Source organism: Bufo gargarizans, chromosome 5, assembly GCF_014858855.1.
Source record: "Bufo gargarizans isolate SCDJY-AF-19 chromosome 5, ASM1485885v1, whole genome shotgun sequence".
Taxonomy (NCBI): Eukaryota; Metazoa; Chordata; class Amphibia; order Anura; family Bufonidae; genus Bufo; species Bufo gargarizans.
The window spans coordinates 390,987,571-391,010,702 of NC_058084.1; positions in this window are offsets into that span (position 1 = coordinate 390,987,571).

Consider the following 23,132-nt stretch of genomic DNA (forward strand, 5'->3'; position numbering starts at 1 on the left):
GAGTAACGACTTATGGAAGACGTTATGGATCTTAAAAGTCTGAGGTAGCTCCAGGCGAAAAGCCACAGGGTTAATGACGGCTACTATTTTATAAGGACCAATGAACCTAGGACCCAGTTTCCAAGAGGGAACCTTCAACTTAATATTCCTAGTAGACAACCACACATAGTCATTCACTCCTAGGTCCGGACCTGGCGACCGTTTCTTATCGGCCATGCATTTATATTTACCACTCATATTTTTCAAGTTAGCTTGCACCTTCTGCCATACCGATGAAAGAGATGAAGAAAACCGTTCCTCTTCGGGAACCCCAGAAGACCCCCCCTCTTTGAAAGTACAAAATTGGGGATGAAAACCGTATGCACCAAGAAATGGTGACTTGCCAGTGGATTCCTGACAGCGATTATTTATGGCAAACTCGGCTAACGGTAAATATGATGACCACACCTCTTGGTTTTCAGACACAAAACACCTTAAATATGTTTCTAGGTTTTGGTTGGTACGCTCAGTCTGTCCATTCGACTGAGGATGGAAAGCTGAGGAAAAGGACAAGTGTACCCCCAAACGGGAACAAAAAGCTTTCCAAAACTTAGAAATAAACTGGGTTCCCCGATCCGAAACCACATCGGAAGGGACCCCGTGAAGCTTCACGATTTCACTGATAAACACCTGAGCAAGAGTCTTAGCATTAGGAAGTGCGGGTAGCGCAATAAAGTGTACCATTTTGCTAAACCTGTCTACTACTACCAAGATAACTGTTTTACCCGCAGACAAAGGTAAGTCAGTGATGAAATCCATTGATAGATGTGTCCATGGCCTATTGGGGATGAAAAGTGGCAATAAAGACCCTGCTGGACGTGTATGAGAGACTTTCGCGCGTGCACAAGTAGAACAAGTAGACACGAAATCCATTACATCCTGACGCAACCTTGGCCACCAAAAACGACGAGACAATAGCTCCAAGGTTGCTTTACTACCCGGGTGCCCAGCAAGTGCCGAATTATGATGTTCCTTTAATAGTTCAAGACGCAGGTTTAACGGTACAAACAATTTCTCTGAGGGGCAAGAGGCCGGGGCGTCCCCCTGGGCCTCTAACACCTTTCCCTCTAGAACAGAGTGTACAGCAGAGACAACCACTCCTCTTTGTAAAATAGGTACCGGATCACTAACATTACCCCCTCCAGGGAAACTACGAGATAATGCGTCTGCCTTGGTATTTTTTGCCCCAGGACGATAGGTGATTACAAAGTTAAATCTGGTAAAGAATAGCGACCACCTAGCTTGTCTAGGGGTGAGACGCTTAGCCGATTCTAGGTACAGAAGGTTTTTGTGATCCGTTATCACCGTGACGGGGTGGATTGCTCCCTCTAAGAAGTGACGCCACTCTTCAAACGCCAGTTTAATCGCCAACAGTTCCCTATTTCCAATATCATAGTTCTTTTCTGCTGTAGATAACTTTTTGGAAAAGAAAGCGCAAGGACGCCATTTGCCAGGAGACGGACCCTGAGACAATACAGCCCCCACTCCCACCTCTGACGCATCTACTTCAACAATAAAAGGCTGGGAGACATCAGGTTGAATTAGAACAGGTGCCGAGGTAAATCTCTCTTTTAGAGAGGAAAATGCAATTTTAGCGGCGTCAGACCATTTAGAAAAATCTGTCCCCTTCCTAGTCATGTCAGTAAGGGGTTTAACGATCACTGAATAATTTTTAATGAACTTTCTATAGAAATTTGCGAAACCCAAAAACCGTTGTAGAGCTTTAAGGTTCTCAGGAAGATCCCAATCTAAAATTGCCTGGACCTTCCTAGGATCCATATGGAAACCTGAAGCAGATAATAGATATCCCAGGAACTGTATTTCCTGAACGGCGAAGACACATTTTTCAATTTTCGCATATAATTTATTCGTCCGTAGGACCTGCAGTACTTGCCTGACATGTACTTCATGTGTTTTCAGATCAGCCGAATAAATTAAGATATCATCTAGGTATATGACTACAAACCTGCCGATGAGATGACTAAAAATATCATTAATGAAATGTTGGAAGACGGCAGGGGCATTGGTCAGACCGAAAGGCATGACTAAATTTTCATAATGCCCCTCAGGGGTGTTAAAAGCTGTCTTCCACTCATCCCCTTCCTTGATACGAATCAGATTGTAGGCCCCCCTAAGATCAAGTTTGGAGAACCACCTAGCACCCGCAATCTGATTAAAAAGGTCAGGAATGAGAGGAAGAGGGTATGGGTCTCGGATGGTTATCCGGTTTAGCTCACGGAAATCTAGGCAAGGACGCAGGCCCCCATCTTTCTTTTTAACAAAGAAAAACCCTGCAGCCACGGGTGAAGAAGAGGGTCTGATGTGTCCCTTAGCCAGACTCTCGGAGATATAATCTTTCATGGCTTGTCTCTCGGGACCCGAAAGATTATACAACCTGGACTTGGGTAATTTTGCACCGGGAATCAGGTTAACCGGGTAATCATAAGGACGATGAGGTGGTAGCTTCTGACAACCCTTTTCAGAAAAAACGTCCTCAAAGTCCGAAATAAATGTAGGTAGGGAAGCTATGGAGGCGATTAAGCAATTGTTATTTAAGCAATTCTCTCTGCAATGCTCACTCCACTCCAATATCTCCCTGGCCTGCCAATCCACCACTGGATTGTGCGCTACCAACCAGGGAAGACCCAATACCACAGGAGAGGGAAGGCCCTCCAGAACGTAACATGAAAGACACTCATTATGGTGGTCCCCTACCCGAAGGTGTAAGTTATGGACAATGTGAGTGAGGTTTCTCTGAGACAGAGGAGCAGAATCAATAGCGAATATGGGAATAGGTCTCTGCAGCGTACAGAGAGACAAACCCATAGTGCGGGCAAAATGGGCATCTATCAAATTTACCCCTGCTCCACTGTCTAGAAAAAAAGAAATAGACTCCGTCTTAACACCAAAAACAATAACTGCTGGCAACACAAATTGAGATGTTCGTATGGAGGAAACGTATACCCCCCGGCTGACATCCTCCGCACAGCCTGGGGTTAGTAGTTTTCCGACGGTCTTTTGTTTTTGAGAAAGGAGGGACAGACATTAATGAAATGACCCCTCCCCCCACAGAAAAAACAAGCCCCCCACCTACGGCGAACCTCAGGAGGACGGACCTGACGAGAAGTTCCTCCTAGCTGCATAGGCTCATCTAAGTCAGTACAGACTAACTGCTGCTTGGGAGAGGTTACCGATTGCTCAGGAATTTTCGATCTCTACCTAAGACGTCTATCTATTCTGATAGAGAGGGACATAACAGCATCAAGGGAAAGGGGGGTCTCATACAGCGCCAGCGCATCCTTAACCCTTTCAGATAACCCAGAGCAGAACTGACTCCTGAGAGCCGGGTCGTTCCACTGAGTATCCGTAGCCCACCTACGGAACTCTGAGCAATATTCCTCTGCTGGCCGATCTCCCTGTAGGAGTCTCCGTAACTTCGACTCAGCCAGGGCGACTCGGTAAGGGTCATCATATATGAGACCCAAAGCCCCAAAAAATCCCTCCACTGACCGGAGAGCCTGGGAACCAGGGGGTAACGAGAACGCCCAGGATTGCGGGTCCCCCTGAAGCAGGGAAATAACAATCCCCACCCGCTGTTCTTCATTACCTGAGGAGTAAGGGCGCAGCTTAAAATATAATTTGCAGGCCTCACGGAACGTCACAAATTTGTCCCTTCCCCCAGAAAATCTGTCAGGAAGAACAACCTTGGGTTCTGTAACAACCTGGTTACCCATAGCAACCGCTGGGCTTGCGGTCTGCTGCATTTGCTGCTGTTGTTGGAGGACAGACGCCTTCAATCCTGCCACCTCCAAAGACAGGCCTTGAAGCTGTTTTGCCAAAGCAGCAATAGGATCCATATTGGATTCTAAGTAGAGAGAAAAAAAAAAAAAAAAATTTTTTTCTCCCAAAAAATAAGGGCCAGTTATAATATCACGATCGGCGTGACTATCACATACGTGACACAGAGGGAGGGAAAGAGGAAGGCCCTGCCCAAGTGAGAGGGAAGGTGGTGACCCCTGACTCACCTTGCGGCTGGCACCTGGCTGCCCTGACGTCCCTAGACGGGTTCCTCACCCGTACGCCGATCACGTGCCTAAAACCCTGGCTTTCCCTAAGATGAGCCCTAGATAGTGAACAGGGCAGTGGGAACACTAGTCCGCACCACTAGCTCTAAAGGAAAACACCAAGGGGAGGACAGACAATACAGACTAAACATATAATCCCAGGTGGGCGACAACAGGAGACAACAAAAAGCCCAACAGGGATCCGGAGGGTAGCACTCTGGAACAACAACCAGGATTCACAACTCCAGTGGGTCGCATACAAAACTCACCCCAAATCGCACGACGCCTGTGTGAAAGAGACCTTAGGGTGTATTCACACATGACCATTTTGTTCACCTGACTGTAGTTAATTCTGCAGTTAGCACACCCTATTGAGACATTTCTTTGGCTCAAAAAACCGTGGTGTTTTAAAAAAAAAAATATGCTGTGTGTGAAAACACTAGGATGGACATAAAAGGCCACTCTGAAATGTGCAGCACCTTGATATGCCACACCTGTGAGGTGGGATGGATTATCTCGGCAAAGGAGAAGTGCTCACTAACACAGATTTAGGCTACTTTCACACTTGCGTTCGGGGCTCCGCTTGTGAGTTCCGTTTGAAGGCTCTCACAAGCGGCCCCGAACGGATCCGTCCAGCCCTAATGCATTCTGAGTGGATGCGGATCCGCTCAGAATGCATCAGTCTGGCACCGTTTGTCCTCCGCTCAGCAGGCGGACACCTGAACGCTGCTTGCAGCGTTCGGGTGTCCGCCTGGCCGTGCGGAGGCAAACGGATCCGTCCAGACTTACAATGTAAGTCAATGGGGACGGATCCGTTTGAAGTTGACACAGTATGGCTCAATTTTCAAACGGATCCGTCCCCCATTGACTTTCAATGTAAAGTCAAAACGGATCCGTTTGCACTATCATGAACAAAAAATAATAATATAAATTTTTTATTTATTTATTTTTTTGTTCATGGTAATGCAAACGGATCCGTTCTGAACGGATCTAAGCGTTTGCGTTATAGGTGCGGATCCGTCTGTGCAGATACCAGACGGATCCGCACCGAACGCAAGTGTGAAAGTAGCCTTAGACAGTTTTATGAACAAAATTTAAGAGTAATGGGTCTTTTGTGTATGTAGAAAATGTTTCAGATCTTTGAGTTCAGCTCATGCAAAATGGGGGAAAAACCGAAAGTGTTGCATGTATATTTTTGTTCAGTGTATACCGATATATAGTATATAGATAGACATTCAGTTATGTGCAAAATAAGAGCAGTGTGTTTAAAACAACTGAGAAAAAGCTCATTCCTCATAATAGCATTTATTTCCATAGACACAAAGTCACTGGGAGCACTACACATTCAATTCCAAATGAAACCAAGAACCAATTTTCAATAAGGAATAACAGACTGTTAAAAAAATTGCAGTTTGCATTTTCAGTTATAAATGTGAATATTTCCACTATAAATTGAAATTTGTTTACAGATTTAGCTTTTCTGATAATCCCTGAACTAATGCTTAGCTGTATAACCTTTATTTCTGATTTATACATCTGTGTGGCATGGAGTCAACTAACATCTGACACCTGCGAACAGATATTCCAGCCCAAGCTGACTGGACTACATTCCTAAGTTCTTCTGCATTCTTGGGTTTGGCATCAAAAACAGCATTTTTATGTCACTCCATAAATTGAGGTCTGGGGATTGGGCTGGCCACTTCACACGAGCTGGTCTGGAACCAGGATGTTGCCCGCTTGCTGATGTGTTTGAGGTCGTTGTCCTGCTGAAAAACCCATTTCAAGGGCATTTCTTCTGTATCATAAAACAACATGACCTCTTCCAATATTTTGATGTATTCAAACTGGTCCATGCTGCCTGGTATGCGATAAATGTGCCTGACTCCAGGGTATGAGAAACATCCCCAAACCCTTATGCTTGCACCTCCATGGTTTACAGTCTTCACAGTGTACTGAGACTTGAATTCAGTGTTTATTGGTCGTCTCACAAACTGTCTGCGGCCTTTAGACCCAATAAGAACAATCTTGCTCTCATCTGTCCATAGAATGTTGCTCCTCTTCTCTTTAGGCCAGCCAATATGTTCTTTGGCAAACTGTAACCTTTCCAGCACACGTCTTTTTCTCAGCAATGGTACTTTACGAGGGTTTCTTGCAAATAGTTTGGCTTCACGTAGGCGTCTTCTGATTGTTGCAGTACTCACAGGTAACTGAAGATTTTCTTAGATTTTCCTGGAGCTGATTATTGGATGCTTCTTTGCCATTCTTGTTATTCTATGATCTACACAGATGGTGGTATTTCTTTTCCTACCACGTGTTTTGGGTTTTGTTTGCCATTTTAAAGCATTGGAGATCTTTTTAGCTGATGAGCCAATTATTTTCTGCTTTATGTTTTCCCCTCTTCAATTAATTAATTTTTTTTGCAAATCTTTATTTTTATTTTAATACAATTACATAGCTTTATACATTGGCATGTGAACATACAAGGAACTTCAGTAAACCAATAAACAGGGTCTTGGTCACAGTACTGGCATTGCTAAAAGTTAGAAACATCACAATATTAGAGACTTAGGGCTTGTTCACATGACCGGCTTTTTCAGTGTTTTGAGGTCCGTTTTTACGTTTTTTGTTTCAGTAGTGTTTTCGGTTCCATTCCGTTTTTCTGTTCCATTTTCCGTATGGCATATACAGTATACAGTAATTACATAGAGAAAATTGGGCTGGGCATAACATTTTCAATAGATGGTTCCGCAAAAACATAACGGATATAGAAGACATACGTACATTCCGTATGTGTTCCTTTTTTTTGCGGACCCATTGACTTGAATGGAGCCACGGAACGTGATTTGTGGGCAATAATAGGGCGTGTTCTATCTTTGAACGGAAAACCGCAAATATGAAAATGGAATGCATACGGAGTACATTCAGTTTTTTTTTGCAGAACCATTGAAATGAATGGTTCTGTATATGGACCGTATACGGAACAAAAAAAAACGGCCCGTATACGGAATGCAAAAATTTTTTGTGTAAACGAGCCCTTAGGCGACTTTCGCACTAGTGTCTTTGCTGAATCCAGCAGGGATCAGCAAAAACGCTTCCGTTACTGATAATACAACCATCTTCATCCATTATGAACGGATCCGGTTGTATTATCTTTAACATAGCCAAGACGGATCTGTCATAAACTCCATTGAAAATCAATGGGGGACAGATCCGATTTCTATTGTGTCAGATAGTGATAGAGTTGCATTGACTTGCATTGTGGGTCATGACAGATCCGTCTTGCTCCGCATACCATGACAGAAAGAAAACTGCAGCTTGCTGCGTTTTCCTCTACGTTTTGGGAACGCAACCAAAGGGAACATTTTTGGAGCATTCCGTTCTGTTCAGTTACGTTTTGTCCCCATTGACAATGAATGGGGACAAAACTGAGGTGTTTTTCTCCGGTATTGAGATCCTATGATGAATCTCAATACCGGAAAATAGAAACGCTAGTGTGAAAGTAGCCTTACGAAGAAAAGAAGCCTTCTTGCTTAGTCGTAAGAGTGAGTGTAGAAAGGGAGAGAAAAAGAGGCGGGGGGAATATGCATTGTGCACCCTTAGGTAAAGGGCCTTAACGTACCTCTGTCTCACAGAGCCATAACGGCAAGAGTACGAAGGGAAAAACTGTTTGCGTGAAACCAGGTACGCCACGGGTGCCATGTAGCGTGAAATCTGTTGTGAGAGTGGGTTCCCAACTAGTAAGTTCCTCCATTCTGCATATCTGCTGAACTTTTTACTTCCATTTCTCCAATCAACTTCTTGATCAAAGTTCTTACATCTTCAGTACAATGTCTGGAACGACCAATTTTACTCACTGAACAAGGGCTAAAACCAGCAGGTACAACATTTGCTGCCCTACTTCTTTAAAAAAAGGGCCATAATTGACACTTGTTTCGTCACATAATGAATGACCTCACTAATTGAACTCCACACTGCTATTAATTTGAACACCCACCTTTCATTAAATGAGTCAATTACACCCAATTGGCAGTGTGCATGTCATGACAGTTGATTCTGTTGGTTGCCCATTACTCGGCTACACCTAATCATTCCTTTTTTCCAATGTTGTATTATCTTTTCTACCAAAAACAGTAGTTAAATACATTAGTGATGTTAGACTGCTATTATTTTGCACATAACTGTGTGTATATACTGTATATTTTTGCTGGTGTAGGTGCCATTTTTTTCATCTTTCTGGCTGTATTTCAGTTTTTTCCACATCTCCTTCTCTATAGTAAAACACCAAAAACACTATGGGCAAACATACAGGGGGAGATGTATCAAAATTGAAAAAGGGAAACTGGCTTAGTGGCCCATAGCAACCAGTCAAATCCCACCTTTCATTTTTCAAGCTTCTTTGTAAAATGAAAGGTGGAATCTGATTGGTTACTATAGACAACTAAGGCCAGGTTCACATCATCGTAAATTATTTCATTCTGATCTGTCAGAAGAACAGAAAAATAAAGAAAAAAATGGATCCTTTATTTAGAGCATCCATTATGCACATTTGGCATTTGTTTTTAGCCATTTCTGTCTGAGATCCGTTATTTTAGATGGAAAAAAGTCCTGCTTGCATTGCAGCCATCTTTTGCACATGCAATTTTTAGTGTTTTTTTTTTTTTTAGAAAAATGCAAGCTCCAGATTTTTAAAAATGCAGCATATTATTAGATCAATGGTTTTTTTCAGCTTCTTTTCTATAGGGTGTTTTTTATTGCAAACAATGGGGGAGATTTATCAAAAATTGTGTAAAAAAAAATAGCTTAGGCCGGGTTCACATCACTGTCTATTTTTTCGTACTTCTGATCCGTCATCCATTATGCTCAGTTATGCACATTTGGCATCTGTTTTAGCCATTTCTCTCTTAGATCCGTTATTTTAGCCAGCCAAAAGCCCCTAAAAAATACCTGCATGGATCTCAGATGGAAATGGCTAAAACAGAGGAAAAATTTGTAGAACTGAGCCTAATGGATGCTTAAAATACAGGCTCCATTTTTTTGTTAACTTTTTTGTTCTTCTCACGAATCAGAAGAACGGAAAAATAAATGGTGATATGAACACAGCGTAAGGCTACATGCACACGACAGTGAAAAACGGACATGTGATGTATATTTTTTTAACGGCCATCACGCGTTTGTTTTAAGACCAATGATGGTCTATGGGGTTATTCACACAGCTGTTTTTTGTGGTGGCCAGTGAATAACAGACGTAAAAAAATCTTGTCCGTTTTTCACTGCCCGACTGCCCCCATACAATTGAATGGGTTGGTTTTTAACATCTGTTTCTCAGAAAGGCATCAGTGAAAAGAATGTCCATTAAAAATGTCGTATGCATGTAGCCTAAGGGTCATATCTCTTCATATTCAGTATCTGGTATTACATCTCAGTTCCTTTCACTTGTAGATTACTACAGCCCTAAGATCCCCTCAAATTAGGGCATTTATGATCTGCTCTTATAACAACAACCTGGTGGGGGTCTATTTTACTTGAGGAAAAGTACACTAAACTCTCAGTCGTGTGAGCTGCATTTTGGGCATCTTGCTACTGTTGACTTACACAGGAACATGTGACTGGCCCAAAGTCACATTTCCTTAAAATTGAGTAGTGCAGCTGATCTTTATAAATGGGCTTTTCACGTTAGAAAACCCATTTCCCCATTGTTCTTTTCTATAATGCTTCACGTAATAAGTGTACAATATTGTCTAAAAGAACAAGGGCTGGAGATCTAAGAATAGTAAATGAGTCATGTTTCACATGTTCTGCCAGTCAAAATTCACTTTAATGGCTTTATCTGTCTCAAGATTATCTTCAGTCTAAAAAGAAAAATCTTAAAATAAAATGTTAGCTACAGCATAATTCAGAGAATCAAATAATAAAGCAACCTGCTGCTTGTGCTCTGTCTCAAACCATGAGGAGTAGGCCTGGACATTTGCTTTATAGTGTTTTGTAGTCAATTTAAGAAATGCATTTATGTTCAGAAAATTGCTTGAATTAAGGGTCCTTACATGTATGTGGTCTGGAAATTTTCCGCCACAAGATTAAAATAAAATAAAATAGAAACAGCTTTTTTTGCTGTATTTTTTTCTAAATTACTGCGTGAACTAAATTTTTTCTGGCCTTTTTCTCATACAGAGAAGGAGATGTCGAAATGTCAGAAAAAATAAAAAATGCCACACTCTTCAAAAAGTCACAGAAACCCAAAAAGCACTACCTATTCACAGCAAGCCCAGGAAGGGACAGGACGAGAATGGTGGGGATGGTGAGGATGAGAGTAAAAGTAGTCAGTCATGGAAGTGGTCCTCACACTGGCTCTCCTTGGGTTGTGTAGTGAAAAGAGGAGTGCACCCTTACCCTCAGGGCAAACGCTGGTTTAGAGTCTCCTGCCTGGTGGTAGGTGGGGTGCTGTTGATGTCGGTGGGTTTTGGGGTGCAAGGCAGAGTTCCCTGGAGATGACATAGTTCAGGGCAGTAGCCATGTAGGTCATGATGCAGTACAATGATGAGGCCAGTTTTAGGTGAAAACAAGTCAAATGTACTTTACTGAAGCGACTCAGCAGATGGTACACATAGGCATTTGCAAAAGTAGGCACATTTTTTTACAAGCTGCATAGTTTTTTTCAAGGCTCAAGGAAGAATAGGCATTTAGAGTTAATCTGAGCAAACCCAATTTGGCCATCGGGTGAATTCATTCATTTTTCCATCACATTATACACTGCCCCTTTACATGGTCATGACCACCCTGCAATCCATCAGTGGTGGTTATGATTGCACACTATAGGAAAAATTGGTGAAACATTTGGTGTCCGGGAACGCACATAGGCTAGTGTTTTTTCTAGTAGTGTGCAAGAACAACCACCACTGATGTATTGCATGGTGGTCATAACTCTGGAAACAAGCAGTGTATACTGTGATGGAAAATGAATCCAGCAGAAAGCAGGAAGCAATTTGGATAATAACAATACATTAGTAAGTTACTTGTATTCGTCTATATAATAAACTCTTTGCAATAAGCCAGAGGTCAGCAACATTGGGCACTCCAGCTATTGTAAAACTACAACTTCAAGAATGCTCCATTAACCTTTATAAGAGTTCTGAGATCAGCCAAGCAAATGTGCATGCTGGCATTAGTAGTTTCACCATAGCTGGAGTGCCAGAGTTTGCTGACCCCTGCCCTAGAACATTTTCATACTGCTCAATTTTTTAAGTGGAGTGGGCAACGTGGAGAAGCACAGCCTAAACAGAAACCTTTTTTACAATCTTAGTCTGTGATAGACTTGTATAGAATTTCAATGCAAATATATGGGAATGACTAAGCTTTTCCAGACATAAACTATTCTTCAGACCTAAACAACAGAGCTAAACCATACAGTCAAAAGGTCAGTGTGTCTGTGTTTTTCCCTCCAAAATATTGTATAGATAAAAAGTCATAAACTATCGCCTCAGGAGATCTTAAACTCATAGGCTAAGTAGATGCAGATTGGGCTGGTGATTCAGAGGACTGTAAATCCACAGGTGGTTACATACTGAGGTTAGGTGAAAGTTTGATTTCCTGGTCTAGCATTAAACCTTTCCACCGTGCGGCTATAGTGTAATAACAGTGCAAATGAATAGGATATATTACATTAAATATACAAATGCTGTTCAACAATATGAAACAGTATAAGTGCACACAACAGGAAAAATCAGTGTAAGTCAACCCTTCAAAGTGCAATAAAGTAGGGATTTGATGACTTTATATAGTAGCAATGCTCCAGGGCACTAAGAAGCAGACAACAATTGAGGTGGAGATTACAGGATTATTTACAGGATTGATTTAGCATTAATCGGGTCTCCATCAGACGTAGCACGAGGAACAACAAGGTTTTATTCTGAAATAACAGTGCAACATATGAAGATAACTTGCACTAACATCAGAATCTCAGCACATCTGCTTCTGGCTTTCTTTCCCTCTCAGCTCTCTCTCTCAGTACATGTGCAGCGAGTCTCCTCCCCTTCCTGCCTTTTTTTTTTGCAGTATTTTATTAACAAAATAACACTGTGTCTGGAACAGGCAGTCACATAATGTAGTTGCAATAAACACAACAATAAGCATGATTCCAACACCCACACTCAACAACTACTCATCCTGTTAGTCCCATAGCTGAGCTGGATTGAGTTTTTTAAACTTGTAGTGGTTTCGTCATACTGTAGTATCAGCTACCATTTTTTCAGTTTCACAGCAAGCAAACTCAATTATGCCTCGTTCCACCAAATTACGCAGGTCATGATATTTTACATCAATGTGCTTGGTTCTCTAGCTAATTTTCTCACTGCTTGCAAGTTTAATGCATACTGTAATATCCATGACCATGCATACACTTTGTATTATTGTTTTCCCTTTCTATTTGTTTGAACTTTAAAATTCAATAATATAATTTTTCGCAAGAGTTGATTCAACCAGATTATTTCTTAACTTGCGTAGGCTGCAGTTACATATTCCGCTTCTGTAGAAGACAAAGCAACAGAAACCTGTTTTCTGCTAGACCAGGAAATCAGACTTTCACCTAACCTCAGTATGTAACCACCTGTGGATTTACAGTCCTCTGAATCACCAGCCCAATCTGCATCTACATAGCCTATGAGTTTAAGATCTCCTGAGGCAGATATCTTTAAACTTATATTTACAGTTGCTTTTAGAGATCTAAGAACTTTTAACAGCGTTCCAGTCTCTTTGACATGGTTTGCTTAGGTGTCTGCAGAGAATTCCAACTGTTGCTGTGATATCTGGGGGAGTCATGTTTGCTACATACAATAGTGCCCTCACTGCTTGTCTGTAACTTTCATTTTCAGGTAACAGATCATCTTATCTAATTTCAAGTAGGATGGATCCTTTGCAGTAGAAACACCTTTAGCATCCAACATTACAAACTGTTTCAGAATTGCAGTGATTTTAGCACCCTGACCACGAAGAAAGCTTCCATCTTCTTCTCTTTGGATCTGAATTTTTTGGTAATATTTTTCCAAGATCCTTTGTTTCAAAATGTTGATTGAGAATTTTACTCATTTTCTCAACTTGAGCTATAATCATGTCATCCGCATACAGGAGAATGTACATCCATTTTCCATCCACACATCTTGTATACAAACATGGATCTGCTTGACCTCTTTTAAATCATTCTTCCAACAGAACTTTGTTTATTTTGGTATTCCATGCTCTTGCTGATTGTTTGAGGCCATATAGATGCTTTTGTAACTTACAAACAAGATTCTCCTTACCCTTGATGACATAATCTTCAGGTTGAGTCATATGCAACTCTTCTTCAATGTCACCATTCAGAAAAGTGGTTTTGATGTATAAATGTCTAATGGTCATTTTGTGTACAGCAGCTACAGCCATTAGAGTCCTGAATGTGGTCTGCTTGGCAACTGAAGAAAAAGTGGCATCATATCTTCATATTTTTGTAAATATCCTTTTGCAACTAATCTTGCTTTAAATCTATGAGCTTTACCTTCAGAATCAGACTTGGTCTTGAAAACCCATTTACATTTGATTGCTTTCTTGCCTAGTGGTAACTTGGTGAGTTTCCATGTTTGAAGTTGTTGAAGGGATTCCATTTCCTCATCAGCGGCTTTAATCGATTTCTTTCATGTGTAGGTAATCGTTGCATCTCTTCCCATGATTGTGGTTCTGACTCCGGAAGTGTCTTGACCATATAAGACTACTGTTGAGCAGGGATGCCTTTGTTTGATCTAGTTGATCTTCTCACTTGAGGTTGATCTGGTACTTGATCTGGTACTTCTTTTGTTTGTTCAGCAGTTTACTCCAACCAGATTTCTGTATGTTCTTTCTGGTTGCCTTTGTATTGTGACTAAAGTTGCTCTTGTTTAGGTTGAACTATTGGTGTCACGTCATGAAACTTGAACGACACATGACTCTCATCAATCTCTACATCGCTACTTATTGTTATCTCGCTGGTCACTGGGTGAAGGATTCTTTAACTCTTTTGAGATTTACTGTAGCCTTCCAGGATACCGTCCTTGGCATGGGATTCCCATTTGATAAATTTTTCTTTGGGAACATATACAAATGCCTTCCTTCCAAATATTCGTATGTGGTGTAGTTTGGGCTTATTGTTGTTCCACTACTCATGTTAAAGATGTGTGCATTTTATTCTATATTTTGTATCTCTAGGACTGTGATGAGTTAACTTTTTCTTCTCCAAGTGCCCACCCACCCCCTCTTTGTTTCAAGATTAGAGAAGAGTGGGGGGGGGGGCAAAGGGCTGTGCTGTGAGAAGTGTCTGATTTCTCATCTTTGTACAGGCGTCCCAACATGGGAGCTATATAGAGAGTGAAGAAGTGCAAAAGCCAATTATATGGCTCGATGATATGTATATATTATTCACTGTCTATAGAGAAGCAGTATTATTGTTAGAATAGAAGCCATTACAAAATGGTGATGGTAACCAGAAGTTTACATTAGTTCACATTCCAAAGTAGGGCCCAGTGCGCAGATGCTGGTGTATTATCTCCTCTCTCTTATCTCTTCTTCCTTTTTGACCAATGAAACAATGTTTAAGCCTCAGTGAGGACTGCCCTCTTCTGAAGATGTATATACGCTTACCCCATGTAATAAAAGTTAGAGATTGCTTTGACCAACTTCTGTGTCAGTGTCCAGTCTCTCAACCACGCGTGGAGATTAATCCCCTGGGGGTACATTGATTTGGAGCACCAGAGTGCATCTAAAATGCTCTAATTTAGGGCTACTTTGACACTCATATGGAGTTTTCTCAGTAGCTTTACATGGTAATCTATTTTGAGTATACTAAGCTATCGTGATTGCTTCAGCCTAATATGTTGTTGGTAGATCTGCAACAGCATAACGCTTCCGCTTTCACAGACATTTTGATTTTTTCTTTCTGCAACACCATTTTGTTTAGGATTGTATGCTATAGTAGTCTGAAATAAGATTCCATTTATCTCTAAAATGGTTTGTGTTTTCTCACTTGTGTATTTACTGTCATTGTCTGCGCGTAGAATCTTTGACATTTTCTCCAACTTGTTACTTACTTCAGAGAGATATTCTTCAAGTTTCTCAGGAACTTTATTTTTGCTATAAAGCAAATAAACAACAGTATGCCTTTAATAGTCTTCAATAAAAGTGAGAAAATACAGTATATTTTCTTGCCAGGGGTGAGTGTACTCATTGGACCACAAACATCTGTGTGTATTAAGTCAAGTGGCTGCTCTGATCTTGTGGCACTATTTTTAGGAAATGTTTTTCTGGACATTTTCCTTTTAAATGGCTTCTACCACCAGAAATACCATTATGTAGCTGACTGATATAGCGATGCGCTAATGTCAGCACTACATAACAGTATGTTTGTTACATTTCTCCCTGCAGCCATTCTGATAAAACAAGCACTTTTATAATACGCTAATGAGCCTCTAGGTTCTATGCCTTCTGCCCGCCCCACTAATTTTGATTGATGTCACGGTTTGCAGCATCGCTGACGAAATCCCGCGCCTGCGCCGTTCACTTCTGTATTCGGCGCAGGCACAATGAGTGAAGACCGCTCTCCTGATGCTGGTTTCCTCACTGTGACGTAGTCGGCGCAGACGCAGTGAGGAATCCGGCACCAGGATCACATCATTCACTCACTGCACCTGCGCCGAATACAGAAGTGAACGGCGCAGGTGCGGGATTTCGTCTGCGATGCTGCAAACCGTGACATCAATCAAGAGGAGTGGGGCGGGCAGAACAGGGGACCTGGGCGGGATAAAGGGTGAGTAGACGGAGCCTCTAGGTGCTGAATCTACGCCCACATAGCACCTAGAGGCTCATTAGCATATTATAAAAGTGCTTGTTTTATCAGAACGGCTGCAGGGACAAATGTCGGAAACATACTGTTATGTAGTGCTGACATTAGCGCATCGCTATATCAGTCAGCTACATAACAGTATTTCTGGTGGTAGAAGCCCTTTAAGGCTACTTTCACACTGGCGTTTTGGTTTCTGTTTGTGAGATCCGTTCAGGGCTCTCACAAGCGGTCCAAAATGGATCAGTTTTGCCCTTAAAAGGAACCTGTCATGTGGATATTTGATTATAATCTAACTAATTATATACAATCATTAACTACTAAAAAGTACCTTAGATGTATTCACTTACTGGTGTGACAGATGGTTACCTCATAATATACACACAAAGATGCCAAATGCCGCATGCTAATGAGCTGATTTGAGTCCAGCCTGATGTCATTGAGTCCAGCGTTTATTTAATTAACAGCTATAGCCACTCCCCTGCCCACCTGCTGCTGATTCATATGGAAAAAAAAAACTGTCAATCAGCAGTAGGTAGGCGGGAAGAGTCAGGAGCTCATAAATATTCAGGACTCATCATTATCAGCTGGAGCTTTTCAATACAAGATGTTGGCAGATTGACTGGGTCAATTAAAGAAAGTGGCCAAGCATTTTGCTAGAGAATCAGTCACTTATTTATGTTGCCCTTAGTTAGGACACCATAAAACTGGTGACAGGTTCCCTTTAATGCATTCTGAATGGATAAGGATCCACTCAGAATGCATCAGTTTGCCTCAGTTTTCTTCCGTTCCGCCTGAGCCACACGTTTGCTGAAGGTGTTAAAATAGACCAATGCAATCAGATGATGAAATGTAGAAGCTGCCTAAGGCTACTTTCACACTCATGTTTGGTGCGGATCCATCATGGATCTGCACAAACACATCCTTTCAAATTATACAACCGCATGCATCCGTTTAACATAGCCAAGACAGATCTGTCTTGAACACCATTGAAAGTCATTGGGGGCGGATCCGTTTTCTATTGTGCCATATTGTGTCAGTGAAAACGGATCCGTCCCCATTGACTTACATTGTGTGTCAGGACGGATCCGTTTTGGCTATGTTAAAGATAATACAAACGAATCCGTTCTGAATGGATGCAGATGGTTGTATTATTTGAAAGGGTGCCTTTGTGCAGATCCATGATGGATCCGCACCAAACGCGAGTGTGAAAGTAGCCTTAGGGAGCTTCTACATTTCATCATCTGATTGCATTGGTCTATTTTAACACCTTCAGCAAACTGGTTTCGAACTAGCTTTCTTATGGCTTCTGGGTTTCTATGTGCAAAACGTCTGTGCCATAAGTAAACACAATGTGTGTGCTGTTCTTGTTTGGCAGTAAACACTAGAAGAGTGAAGTTTTTAAAAATGGGATTTGGTTGCTTCACCATATTTCTCCCAAAAATTCCTTGGCGCAGACGCAGTGAGGAATACGGCACCAGTAGCGCATCATTCACTCACTGCGCCTGTGCAAATACAGAAGTGAACGTCGCAGGTGCGGGATTTCGTCTGCGATGCTGCGAACCGTGACATCAATCAAGAGGAGTGGGGCGGGCAGAACAGGGGACCTGGGCGGGATAAAGGGTGAGTAGACGGAGCCTCTAGGTGCTGAATCTACGCCCACATAGCACCTAGAGGCTCATTAGCATATTATAAAAGTGCTTGTTTTATCAGAACGGCTGCAGGGAGAAATGTAACAAACATACTGTTATGTAGTGCTGACATTAGCGCATCGCTATATCAGTCAGCTACATAACGGTATTTCTGGTGGTAGAAGCCCTTTAACCACTTCAGCCCCGCTAGGTGAAACCCCCTTCATGACCAGGCCACTTTTTACACTTCGGCACTACACTCCTTTCACCGTTTATCGCTCGGTCATGCAACTTACCACCCAAATGAATTTTACCTCCTTTTCTTCTCACTAATGGAGCTTTCATTTGGTGGTATTTTATTGCTGCTGACATTTTTACTTTTTTTGTTATTAATCAAAATGTAACGATTTTTTTGCAAAAAAATGACATTTTTCACTTTCAGCTGTGAAATTTTGCAAAAAAAACGACATCCATATATAAATTTTTCACTAAATTTATTGTTCTACATGTCTTTGATAAAAAAAAAAATGTTTGGGCAAAAAAAAAAATGGTTTGGGTAAAAGTTATAGCATTTACAAACTATGGTACAAAAATGTGAATTTCCGCTTTTTGAAACGGCTCTGATTTTCTGAGCACCTGTCATGTTTCCTGAGGTTCTACAATGCCCAAACAGTAGAAAAACCCCACAAATGACCCCATTTCGGAAAGTAGACACCCTAAGGTATTCGCTGATGGGCATAGTGAGTTCATAGAACTTTTTTTTTTTTGTCACAAGTTAGCGGAAAATGATGATGATTTTTATTTTTTATTTTTTTCTTACAAAGTCTCATATTCCACTAACTTGCGACAAAAAATAAAAAATTCTAGGAACTCGCCATGCCCCTCACGGAATACCTTGGGGTGTCTTCTTTCCAAAATGGGGTCACTTGTGGCGTAGTTATACTGCCCTGGCAATTTAGGGGCCCAAATGTATGGGAAGAACTTTGCAATCAAAATGTGTAAGAAATGACCGGTGAAATCCGAAAGGTGCACTTTGGAATATGCGCCCCTTTGCCCACCTTGGCAGCAAAAAAGTGTCACACATGTGGTATCGCCGTACTCAGGAGAAGTTGGGGAATGTGTTTTGGGGTGTCATTTTACATATACCCATGCTGGGTGAGAGAAATATCTTGGCAAAAGACAACTTTTCCCATTTTTTTATACAAAGTTGGCATTTGACCAAGATATTTTTCTCACCCAGCATGGGTATATGTAAAATGACACCCCAAAACACATTCCCCAACTTCTCCTGAGTACGGCGATACCAGATGTGTCACACTTTTTTGCTGCCAAGGTGGGCAAAGGGGCACATATTCCAAAGTGCACCTTTCGGATTTTGCAGGGCATTTTTTACACATTTTGATTGCAAGGTACTTCTCACACATTTGGGCCCCTAAATTGCCAGGGCAGTATAACTACGCCACAAGTGACCCCATTTTGGAAAGAAGACACCCCAAGGTATTCCGTGAGGGGCACTGCGAGTTCCTAGAATTTTTTATTTTTTGTCACAAGTTAGCGGAAAATGATGATTTTTTTTTTTCTCTTTTTTCCTTACAAAGTCTCATATTCCACTAACTTGCGACAAAAAATAAAAAATTCTAGGAACTCGCCATGCCCCTCACGGAATACCTTGGGGTGTCTTCTTTCCAAAATGGGGTCACTTGTGGCGTAGTTATACTGCCCTGGCAATTTAGGGGCCCATATGTGTGAGAAGTACTTTGCAATCAAAATCTGTAAAAAATGACCGGTGAAATCCGAAAGGTGCACTTTGGAATATGTGCCCCTTTTCCCACCTTGGCATCAAAAAAGTGTCACACATCTGGTATTGCCGTACTCAGGAGAAGTTGGGGAATGTGTTTTGGGCTGTCATTTTACATATACCCATGCTGGGTGAGAGAAATATCTTGGCAAAAGACAACTTTTCCCATTTTTTTATACAAAGTTGGCATTTGACCAAGATATTTTTCTCACCCAGCATGGGTATATGTAAAATGACACCCCAAAACACATTGCCCAACTTCTCCTGAGTACGGCGATACCAGATGTGTCACACTTTTTTGCTGCCAAGGTGGGCAAAGGGGCACATATTCCAAAGTGCACCTTTCGGATTTTGCAGGCCATTTTTTACACATTTTGATTGCAAAGTTCTTCTCACACATTTGGGCCCCTAAATTGCCAGGGCAGTATAACTACCCCACAAGTGACCCCATTTTGGAAAGAAGACACCCCAAGGTATTCCGTGAGGGGCATGGCGAGTTCCTAGAATTTTTTATTTTTTGTCGCAAGTTAGTGGAATATGAGACTTTGTAAGGAAAAAAGAAAAAAAAAAGAAAAATCATCATTTTCCGCTAAATTGTGACAAAAAATAAAAAATTCTAGGAACTCGCCGTGCCCCCCACGGAATACCTTGGGGTGTCTTCTTTCCAAAATGGGGTCATTTGTGGCGTAGTTATACTGCCCTGGCAATTTAGGGGCCCAAATGTGTAAGAAGTACCTTGCAATCAAAATGTGTAAAAAATGGCCTGCGAAATCCGAAAGGTGCCCCTTTGCCCACCTTGGCTGCAAAAAAGTGTCACACATCTGGTATCGCCGTACTCAGGAGAAGTTGGGCAATGTGTTTTGGGGGGTCATTTTACATATACCCATGCTGGGTGAGAGAAATATCTTGGCAAAAGACAACTTTTCCCATTTTTTTTATACAAAGTTGGCATTTGACCAAGATATTTTTCTCACCCAGCATGGGTATATGTAAAATGACACCCCAAAACACATTCCCCAACTTCTTCTGAGTACGGCGATACCACATGTGTGACACTTTTTTGCAGCCTAGATGCGCAAAGGGGCCCAAATTCCTTTTAGGAGGGCATTTTTAGACATTTGGATCCCAGACTTCTTCTCACACTTTCGGGCCCCTAAAAAGCCAGGGCAGTATAAATACCCCACATGTGACCCCACTTTGGAAAGAAGACACCCCAAGGTATTCCGTGAGGGGCATGGCGAGTTCCTAGAATTTTTTATTTTTTTGCATAAGTTAGCGGATATTGATTTTTTTTTGTTTTTTTTCTCACAAAGTCTCACTTTCCGCTAACTTAGGACAAAAATTTCAATCTTTCATGGACTCAATATGCCCCTCACGGAATACCTTGGGGTGTCTTCTTTCCGAAATGGGGTCACATGTGGGGTATTTATACTGCCCTGGCTTTTTAGGGGCCCTAAAGCGTGAGAAGAAGTCTGGAATATAAATGTCTAAAAATGTTTACGCATTTGGATTCCGTGAGGGGTATGGTGCGTCCATGTGAGATTTTATTTTTTGACACAAGTTAGTGGAATATGAGACTTTGTAAGAAAAAACAAAAACAAAAACAAACAAAAAATGTCTGCTAACTTGTGCCAAAAAAATGGCTGAATGGAGCCTTACCAGGGGGGGGGGGGGGGGGGGTGATCAATGACAGGGGGGTGATCAATGACAGGGGGGTGATCACCCATATAGACTCCCTGATCACCCCCCTGTCATTGATCACCCCCCCTGTAAGGCTCCATTCAGACATCCGCATGATTTTTTACGGATCCATGGATACATGGATCGGATCCACAGAACGCATGCGGACGTCTGAATGGAGCCTTACAGGGGGGTTATCAATGACAGGGGGTGATCAGGGTAATCAGGGTGATCACCCCCCTGTCACTGATCACCCCCCCTGTAAGGCTCCATTCAGACATCCGCATGATTTTTTACGGATCCACAGAACGCATGCGGACGTCTGAATGGAGCCTTACAGGGGGGTTATCAATGACAGGGGGTGATCAGGGTAATCAGGGTGATCACCCCCCTGTCACTGATCACCCCCCCTGTAAGGCTCCATTCAGACATCCGCATGATTTTTTACGGATCCATGGATCGGATCCACAGAACGCATGCGGACGTCTGAATGGAGCCTTACAGGGGGGTTATCAATGACAGGGGGTGATCAGGGTAATCAGGGTGATCACCCCCCTGTCACTGATCACCCCCCCTGTAAGGCTCCATTCAGACATCCGCATGATTTTTTACGGATCCATGGATACATGGATCGGATCCACAGAACGCATGCGGACGTCTGAATGGAGCCTTACAGGGGGGTTATCAATGACAGGGGGTGATCAGGGTAATCAGGGTGATCACCCCCCTGTCACTGATCACCCCCCCTGTAAGGCTCCATTCAGACGTCCGCATGATTTTTACGGATCCATGGATACATGGATCGGATCCGTAAAAATCATGCGGACGTCTGAACGGAGCCTGACAGGGGGGTGATCAATGACAGGGCGGTGATCAATGACAGGGGGGTGATCAGGGAGTTTATATGGGGTGATCAGGGGTTTATAAGGGGTTAATAAGTGACGGGGGGGGGGTGTAGTGTAGTGTGGTGTTTGGTGGGACTGTACTGACCTACCTGAGTCCTCTGGTGGTCGATCCTAACAAAAGGGACCACCAGAGGACCAGGTAGGAGGTATATTAGACGCTGTTATGAAAACAGCGTCTAATATACCTGTTAGGGGTTAAAAAATTCGGATCTCCAGCCTGCCAGCGAGCGATCGCCGCTGGCAGGCTGGAGATCCACTCGCTTACCTTCTGTTCCTGTGAGCGCGCGCGCGTGTGCGCGCGCGTTCACAGGAAATCTCGCGTCTCGCGAGAAGACGCGTATATGCGTCCAGGAGGAATAAAGCAACCACCTCCCGGACGCATATACGCGTACGGCGGTCGGGAGGTGGTTAAGGCTACTTTCACACTGGCGTTTTGGTTTCTGTTTGTGAGATCCGTTCAGGGCTCTCACAAGCGGTTCAAAACGGATCAGTTTTGCCCTTAAAGGGAACCTGCCATGTGGATATTTGATTATAATCTAACTAATTATATACAATCATAAACTACTAAAAAGTACCTTAGATGTATTCACTTGCTGGTGTGACAGATGGTTACTTCATAATATACACACAAAGATGCCACATGCCGCATGCTAATGAGCTGATTTGAGTCCAGCGTGATGTCATTGAGTCCAGCGTTTAATTAACAGCTATAGCCACTCCCCTGCCCACCTGCTGCTGATTTATATGGAAAAAAACTGTCAATCAGCAGCAGGTAGGCAGGAAGAGTCAGGGGCTCATGAATATTCAGGACTAATTATTATCAGCTGGAGCTTTTCAATACAAGATGTTGGCAGATTGACTGGGTCAATTAAAGAATCCGTCATGGATCTGTTCTTGTTTGGCAGTACACACTAGAGGAGGGAAGTTTTTAAAAATGTGATTTGGTTGCTTCACCATATTTCTCCCAAAAATTAGTCACAAAGCGTTTTAAATCAGCTTTATCCTGGCCTGCAGTTAAACTTTATTGAGAATGTATCTCAGTGTACATCACTGTGCATTGCAGCATGTAGCAACATGCATAGCTAGTCCTTTCTAGTAGCAAAACAGTTAATGTGCATATTCAGAATGACAGGCAGGTCACATCATATATAGACGTGCGCATCATCGTGCTGACCCCTAACA